Below are 9115 nucleotides of genomic sequence, written 5' to 3'. Positions count from 1 at the left end.
CACAAAAAGAGGCTTCAAGTTGATTATCGCCAAGCCCCTAAAGTATGCTGTCAAAATAAACATCAAACAAAGGGAATGTATGTTGTGTGTTTAAAACAGCCACAACTTTGCTTTGATCAAGTCTGTTTAGCCTACTGCTAGCAAACAATGCAAAACGTAATAGACAGGCTAATGAATAGCGTTGGTAGCACAATGTTAACCCTTCAAGCAATGGCTATATTAACCCAGACAAACAGGCCATGTGCCTGTTTATCAGTTTTGATATATTCTTTATGTTTGTGTTAAAATGGCCAATTTCCAGCAATTTACTGAGTCAAACACCAGAAGGAGCAGCACAATGTCCATTGCAAAGAGGCAAAAAAATGTGGGGGAAAAAAATTGTTTATTTTTTGCCTTTGTATTTCATTGTCATGACTATGCTTTTATCCATCCATCCATCCATTTTCCGATCCGTTTATCCTCACATGGGTTGCGGGCGTGCCGTCTTCGGGCAGTAGGCGGGGTACACCCTGGACTGGTTGCCAGCCAGTCGCAAACAACAATTTGCGCTCACAATCACACCTAGGGACAATTTGGAGCGTTCCGTTAACCTGCCACACATAATTCTGAAATGTGGGAGGAAACTGGAGTGCCCGGAGAAACCCCACACAGGCATGGGGACATGCAAATTCCACACAGGAAAGCCGGAGCCGGAATCGAACCCTGCACCTCTGCACTGTGAGGGGAACGTGCTAACCAGTCGACCACCATGCCACCCCTATGCTTTTATAAACGTACAATATTGTAGAATGCTATTTTTCTTTTCTAAAAAGCATTTTACAAGCATTTTTGTTGATTTTCCCTCGGAGGGAGGGGTAACATATTCATGGGGTTTCCATTCATCCATGATTTGAGAGAAACTTTTTTTCAGAACCAAAGAAACTTGTATCTCCAGGCAGCACTGTATGACAGTAGCAGCCTCAAATTTGGCTTGATGACAACGGCAACACTGCAGAAGCGCCACCCCTGCCAACAGACCTGCTGTTTTCCTTCCGAGCATTTCCTTTCTGACTAATGCAATCGTCTTTACGCGATATTCCCCGCTTGTCCATTTTCCATCCTTTGGAGGCTTATTTGTTATGGGAAATCCTAAACAAAGAAGAGCAACAGTCATCGTCCTCGGAGAACGCAAATGAGCTGCCTGAGTATTTTCTTTCTCCGGCTTCTCTTCGAATAAACAGACACACACGTACATCTGGTGGCTCACACCGAGATCTTGAAGTGATCTAATTTCAGTCCCCCCTCCCCAGAGCAGGAAGCATTTTCTTTTTCCTGAGAATGTTCTCTGCCATTATGTACTTTCAGAGCTCCGATGGAGAGCTAAGAGATCATCGGGCAAACACTGAGGCTCGGCAAGACCAGAGTATTTTTAGACGTTTTCAACACAGTCGCACGTCACGGTGACTCACTCACAGTTGCGGTTTTGACGGTCAAGTGATTCCGCAAAAGTTCAGCGGAAATCCAAAGGATTGGGATGTCTGTGTTTTGCTTGTTCTTTGGCTTTGTATTGGAGCTCAGTAGGTCTCAGACGAGAGTCTCCCGATTTAATAGCTCTGACATGTTTGTGACGATCATCACAGAAATCTGACATCCGTCCATCCATCATGTGAACGGCTTCTCCTCCTGAGGGTGGCGGGCGTGCTGGAGCCCATCCCAACTTGGGGCGGTAGGCGGCGTACAACCAAAACTGGGTGCCAGCCAATCGCAGAAATCTGACATTCCTACATGAATAACATTGTGCTATGGTGTTCATTTTGTCTTCTTTTTAAAAAAAAAGACGGTTTGAAGTTTCTTTGTTTCAAACTAGTTGGCGGAAAAAGACATTTTAAAGCCATGAATGCTGATGTCTTTTTAAACCAAAAAGTGTATTAATATCAGCTTAAGGACCCGTTTTTGACAACAAAAGGCATATTTTTTCAGACTATCGTGTTTTTTTTGTTTTGTTTTATTTTGAGAACAAAGGCGTATTTTCCAAAATAAAGCCATACAGTTACCATAAGCAATTTTTTTAATTCACCGAAATTAAAAAAATGATTCTATTGATGTAAAATTATAACTTTTACTTCAACAAAATGTTTTTATACTTGTAAAGATTGTAGCCTTTTTTTCTTGATAAAACATGACTATTGTGATTAAACTTGCAACTAATTTTTTCGCAAAAAAATATGAATTCGTTATCATAACACTGATAACATGGTAGTTAGGTTTAATTGTGTCAGGATTATGAAGCGGTAGGGGAAGTTAGGATTTGGAGTTAGCTGTTTATGGGTCGGACTGGGGCTTGGGGTAAGGGGGCTTCAACCTAGTAGAGTCCTGAGGTGGGCACACTTGAGTCCATTCGTGGAGCCCAGAGTTCAAAGCAAACATGCTGAATCATTTAGCGGTTATGCTGCACGCAAATGAATAATATGTTAGCATAACTGAAGTTAGCCTCAAGGGTAATTGCTCTTGAAATCCATCTGAAAAATCATACATTCTTCCCATTACTCACGATTAAGAGCATTTCCCCAAAATCATGCACTTATGGCACCAGGCTTGGTAACACTGCAGAGTAGAACAGCACCGACATGATTCTTTTCATCGCAAGCGATCTGTCGGACTTAAAAGCCAAAACTCAAAAAAGGTCAGCGCCGTCACGAGCCACACCGAATTTTTATTTTTTTTTATTGTTGCAGAACAACCGAAACTTTGCAGCGCCTTTTTCAAACGGTCCGCTCGTTAATGTCTGTAGCAGCAAACAGCTCACTCGCAATGAATCCAATGTTCTCGCCGACTGATTAAAGCCATTTGTAAATGTATCGCGGCTGTCGCCTGCGGCGTGCACTTTGGAAGGAAAGCAGATCCATCTTCGTAAAAGCATGTTGTCCGTGGAGAACAAACACAAACAGGTCACCCTTTCATCTAACGTCAATGCAAACATGAACAAATGGAAGATGACGGAGCGTTCGTATGATGCTGGCAGAACCGTGTCGAGATGTATGTTGCAATCATGCTCAGTTTTGTTTTTGTTTTTTTTTCTGGAAGAGACAAGTGAAGTGCACTGGGGCTGAGGATTCTCCACAGTACTTGAAACTATTATATTTTTTGGGGTGTGTCTTTCAATGGCAACTAGACCAATTGCCTTCATTTTTATGTCGTTTTTGCTTTTCTATTAGCTCTTCGCAGGCTTTGGCAAAACTAGCTTAATCTGTCCGACAAGACAATAGCAAAGAGCTAACATAGCAATCTCAAGAGGGGAATCTTGCCATGCCAACAGCCAAAATGACCGCTTCAAAGGAAAATGGTTGACTTCCTGTTGTTTAAGGCATGGGTTTTTAAGACTTTTTTGTGGGTTTCCTTATTGGTGGACATGCCGCCTAATTTTATATTGGGAAATGAAACTTTGCTAGCTTTGAGGGGTACACTTTCCCAATTCAGAAATCAGTCTGTTGGAGCTTCAAACCAAAATGGCCAACCTCTGGTGTCTTTTCAAGAAGCAGTTCTTGAGACTTGAGACTCAGAATCTGTTCAGGGTAGAGATTTAAGCTTTGAGGACTGAGATACAACAGTGTCAGTTTTGATGATCTTCAAACCAAAATGGCCGCCCTTCTCTTTCTTTTCAGGCATGGATTCTTGAGACTTGGGATCTCCTGGGGAGAGTTGGAAGAAGCGGCTCGGGAGAAGGAAGTCTGGTCTTCCCTGCTTAAACTGTTGCCCCCGTGAAGCGACCCCGGATAGGTGGTCGATAATGAATGGATGGATGAATCGAACTGGCTACGGGCTAAATCTTTTTGAGCGACAACTGTGTTTTGTATGACACAAACCAAGGTTTCAAATGTTCCGTTTCTGTTCGGACATGGGTCCTTGAGACATTTTTGTGGAGCTACTCATTATGTACATGTCTACACATATTGATGTTGCTACGTTAAATAGGCTTAAGGTGCAAAACATCTTCAATTCATTCCAAGGGTCAGTTTTGGGGTGCTTCAAAACAAAATGGCAGACTTCCTGTGCATTTTCCTATCAAACTAACAGGAATGCACAAACAAACAAACAAACAAAAAAGAACATTTTAAACTCACTGAAATATAAACGGCTAACAGTTAACACCACCAAAGATGTCCGAGCAGCACAATGTATTGCAGGAATTATACAGGAGTTAATGTATCTGTCACGTATCACAAAGGTGAGTAATTTCATTTTCATTTGAGTATTTCCTGGAAAAAAAACGTGAAGCTAATCCTTGAGGTTCCACTGTCCACCGTGCTTACATCATGCCTATATCAAGCCCTATATGACTGCGTTTGACCATAAAGAAGGTGTGACCCTCCTCCTGGTTCCTCCCATGATGCTCAGAACTAGCTTGAGAAAAAAAAAAAAAAAAAAAAAGACCTGTCAGGAGACACATAGCGCTCACCTCGCCTCACGTTCACCGCGAGCGTTGTCATGCAATCCATCTTGTCGGCGATGCGCATGCACGGTGCTTACAGCTGTCTCTATTCATCCGCTCTCAGCCTGGCAACCTCTCTGCTCATCTACCTCCTCCATTGTCTCCATCCACCTCGCGCTGCTAATAGCAACAGAGGACTTGATTTACCGCCACATGAAACCGATGCACTTGTAGAGAGACAACCGATGAAGAGTTGCAACTGTGGAAATGATGCTAAAATGTCCATAAATGTTCCTAAATGTCCAGCTTGAAAACCAACAGGGGAGGCTTTCTTTGGCTGTGGGTTTTCGATTGTTTTATTTTTTTGGTGGGTCCAATAATGATAGATATGCCAACTAAATCTAACTGTATGTTGCCAAGTGAAACTGGCTTTGTGGGGTAAATTTTCAAAGAAGTCTGTGAAGTGCTGCTGAGTCAGTGTTTGTATACTTTGAACAAAAATTGGCAGCCTTTTGGTGTCTTATCAGTCATGGATGTGTGGTTTTGTTGTTGTTTTTTGTGGGTCTTATCATCATAGACAAGGCAACTAACTACATTTCATTTTTCTCAGTGAAACTGGCTGCAGTTGCTGAATTTTCTAATTGTTCCAAGTTGGGCCGACCAAATCAATTTTGGCGCACTTGGAAAAAACAATGGCAGACTTGTCGGGTATAGCCTCTTGAGACTTTTTCTCAGTCTACTCATGAATGAAGCACCTGCCAAATTTCAGGTTGCTCAGTAAAACTGACTTGGAGGGATACGTTTTCAAATTATCAGATAGGTGCAACTGCTAAAATATGGCTTTAGGAAAAAAAGTAACAAAACCAAACAAAAAAGTGCTGCTGTCAATTTTGGGAGGGGATTTCAAGATGAGATAAAACAGGTTTCGGGGGGCTAAATTTACAAAGTATTAGTCAATTGGGGGGGGGGGCATGTGTGAAAGGCCACAAAATCCTGTATTTATTGTTTAAATTACCACACTGTTCAGAAACCGAGTAACGAAATGCATTTGTGGCTGACCTAAGCAAAAGAACACCCAACAAATGCGACACCCACTGGCTAAAATGATTGGCCCCTTAATTAATTGCATTATCATCAGCAAACAGTCTCGCCACCACCAAAAAGCCTCCTGAGAGAAATCAGATATCACGTGATGTTGTGCCACTCTGCTCGGCTCACTGCAGCAAAACCAACAGGCCACACGGCCACAGTGCCTCCTACTGGCCGGTACAGTCACGACAGAGGAGGGAGGGCATCTGTGGCCTCCCTTCAGGACATGACAAGGATGTTTTGGCTGCACTTTTGCATGCTCAATTTCAGGGCTGCGTTTGACGAGGGGGAAAATGCTTTACACCAAACGAATGTGAATGAAATGGAAAATAGGTGAGGGTCGCATCAAAAAAGCTTGGCGCGATACAATAAACGGGCTGTTGTGTGTTTTAGAAGCCCACTTTTATGACCTGAAACAGACATTGTGTAGCTCTTTATTATTGAGTCACTTTTCATTATTGGAGGTGACACAGTGCTGGCTGTTTAGTCCGACCAGCTTCTCGAACATATTGCTGTATTTTATCTTTCATATTTCATGCTGACTGTCCAAGATTCTGGCATTGGTGAACCAAAAATGACCCGTTTGTGAAAAGCTAACTAAATACATTATTTTGAGTGTCAGTCACAGAATATAATCATACAATAATGACTTACAAAGAATCTTTTTCATCTTTTTGCTCCACCGACTGTCTTTCAAGACAGAACAAAAACTTTCTGGAATCATATGGTGGGGGAGACAGGTGCTTGGCATAATCGAGATCAGTGATGGGCACCTGCCGGCACTCGACCACAGTCTGAGTGGCTCCTTCTTTAATCAGAGATTTTTATTTTTTTTTTAAAGAAAGATTTGCTAATCCTCACAAGGGTTGCGGGCATGATGGAGCCCATCTCAATTAACTTTGGGCCGTAGGCAGGGTTAACCCTGAACTGGTTGCCAGCCAATCGCGGGGCACAAATAGACTTCAAAACCCTTTGTCGTGAGGTTAGTGTAGCGGATATTTTATACATGCATTAAAAAAATGTATTTTCAAAAATGAATGAAATCAGGGGCTCGTATGCACTTTCTTTGTCGATGTTTGAAATTGCATTATCATCATACATCTCGTTAGGAAAGGCATGGTGCTATGTGGCTCCCCACTAGCACTGTTGAAAAACTGTGGTGGGCTCCAGCATTTTAGTTGCCCATCCCTGGCCTATGTCAAAGCAGAGCGAGAGTTCTTTTGTCGCAATACAAAATTCAACCTAGGGGGCGACAAAATCTATGCCTCTTTCAGGTGTGAAATGAGAGCATTCCTCACCCAAGGGATGTCCCGTCGATCTAAGAATACAATCATTCCTAACAATATACGGGGCATGAAAATAGATGTTAAGCAGGGTAGAGCACACGCTGTGCTCTACCATTCACGGCTCACTCCATCATGACAGTGATTTGTAGCCATAGTTGCACAATCATGTCAACGCACAGAGCACTGTTTGCACCAGGCAAACCAAAAATAGTCCTCATTTTCCTGAAGAAACTACTCTTGAGGTATAGCTGTTCTCCTGAGGTAAATGCGTACCCACTGCCGTGTGTGTAGACAAGTGTGTTCACCTTTACGAAGTCAAACGCTCATTCATCTCTTCAGAGCTCACTGGAAGGCGTCCCATCACCGCAAGTCCATCTGTTCGGTACTCATCACAGTGCCACCCCCCACTTAGCACAAACGTCAGCATAGCATGCAGCTGCTAATCACAGCCAAAAGAAACATTTCATGCTCACTTCTTCACTGACACCCAGCTTTCATCTTTGAAGAGCGATGAAAATCATCAATTAGGTAGAAGTATCGGAAGGGACACACATCGGTCATCGCTGCCCGGTACAATATGGCGCAAATGGGTTTGGGGGGGGCTTCATTTTTTTAAAGTAGTCAGAGGTCAAATATCTGAGGGTTTCAAAATAGACCGGATGACTTCTTGTGCATTTTTAGGCATGGGTTGTTGGAATTTTTTTGTGGGTCTAGTCATAATAAACACACTTATCAAATTCCATGCTGCTAAGAAAAACTCGGTTCAGTCAGAGATGCTTCAGAGGCATTTTTTTTCTTGGAATTCCAGTGTGTTTTAAGGCATGGGTTCTCGACTTTTTTTGGGCGTCTACTCATGCTTCAAATGTAAAATGACAAGAAAATAATGAGCAGTATGTACCTTTGGAATTTTGACAAAATATAATGTCGCATTCAATAAAACTGGAAAATCTAAAATTTTAATCAATGGATCAATCAAAAATGTCTTCAATATTTTTTATTAGACATCATTTTACATTGTTTACCATCCCCAAAAGGGGAACCATAAAACATAAATAATGCATCCTTAAAAAATACTGTATTAATTCACAAAAGCAACTTTTTTTTACATTTGATTGTTTTATACATAAATCATATTTACATGTTTTTTTTTTTTTTTACTTCACATAGACTGAAACAAGTGAGCTAAAAAAATGAGCAATGCGGGGGGGGGGGGGCTTGGCGGTGACTTAACTGATTGTCCGTTATAGGAAGTAGAAGAGCTAGTTGTCCTTCCACAATAAAGCTGCTGCCCTTTGCTTATTCTAACTTCCGCATCAAGTTGGAATCCTTAGGTCACAGACCAACAACAACATGTCACAGTGCCCCTTGGTGGTTCCGGAGCGTTCCGTAAATGTCAGAGAAAATAGTGGCCATGATGCACTGCCAACTTCCTGTCTGTTTTTACCTGTCCTGCAGGTAGCCAATAAATCAACTCAAAATAAAATGACAATCTTGTTAGGGGCATCGTCCAATGTGTCACCAAATGCTGTTATTTTTATATATGTATTTTTTTCCAGAGAAGTCCAGGTCTTTTTTGGCAGAAATCAAAAGTATTTTTATTCTTTGGAAAAAAAAACTTTTTTTAAATATAAAAAATCCCAACATTTGGTGGTATGTGCTTTTCATCATACATTCAACACTAACAAAAAAAAGGATTTTTTGTCCGATAATAATGTTCAACGTGAATAAAATGTGTTTCTCCAAATTTTGTGATTCACGCAAAGTTCTTCATACGGTCAACAGCGCTGGATGCAAATAAAACTGGTATCTCATTTTCAGATTTTGCTCAGAAAAACTAAATTTGGCTTTGTATGTCTCACTGGACAACATATAAGAAGAATAAATCCAACAGTAACTCTGAGTTGTGTGATTCAGAAAAAAGAGCAATGCTTTTTTGTATTTTAACCAAAAATAATAAAATAATCACAAAATTTGGCCAAACAGACTCTTTGTTGGACAAGCAAATGAATATCTAAGAATTTGATCATTTTCAGATATTGATCAGGAAAAAAATAGTTTTTTGTATTGGAAAAATACATAGGCCTTATATCACAAAATCTCACAGGACTGTGGATGCTTTTTATTGGGACACCATTCAACATGAATAAAACAAGGTACTTTTGAATTTGGTGATTGAATTGGAAAACCGGCGGTGTAATTTTTGCTGAAAGCGCTTGTCTTGTCTTCTCATTCAGTCGTCACTTCAAAATCAACTGAGATGGTCTTGGTTTGACAGCCTCAAGTTTTAGCCCCCGCAATAAAATGGCAAAGAGGCGAGCAAAGTGCTTCGCGG

This window comes from Hippocampus comes, unplaced genomic scaffold (assembly GCF_001891065.2).
Source record: "Hippocampus comes isolate QL1 unplaced genomic scaffold, H_comes_QL1_v1.1 scaffold82, whole genome shotgun sequence".
In the NCBI taxonomy this organism is placed as follows: domain Eukaryota; kingdom Metazoa; phylum Chordata; class Actinopteri; order Syngnathiformes; family Syngnathidae; genus Hippocampus; species Hippocampus comes.
The sequence above is the reverse complement of the archived record's forward strand: the minus strand, read 5'-3'. Positions refer to the sequence as shown.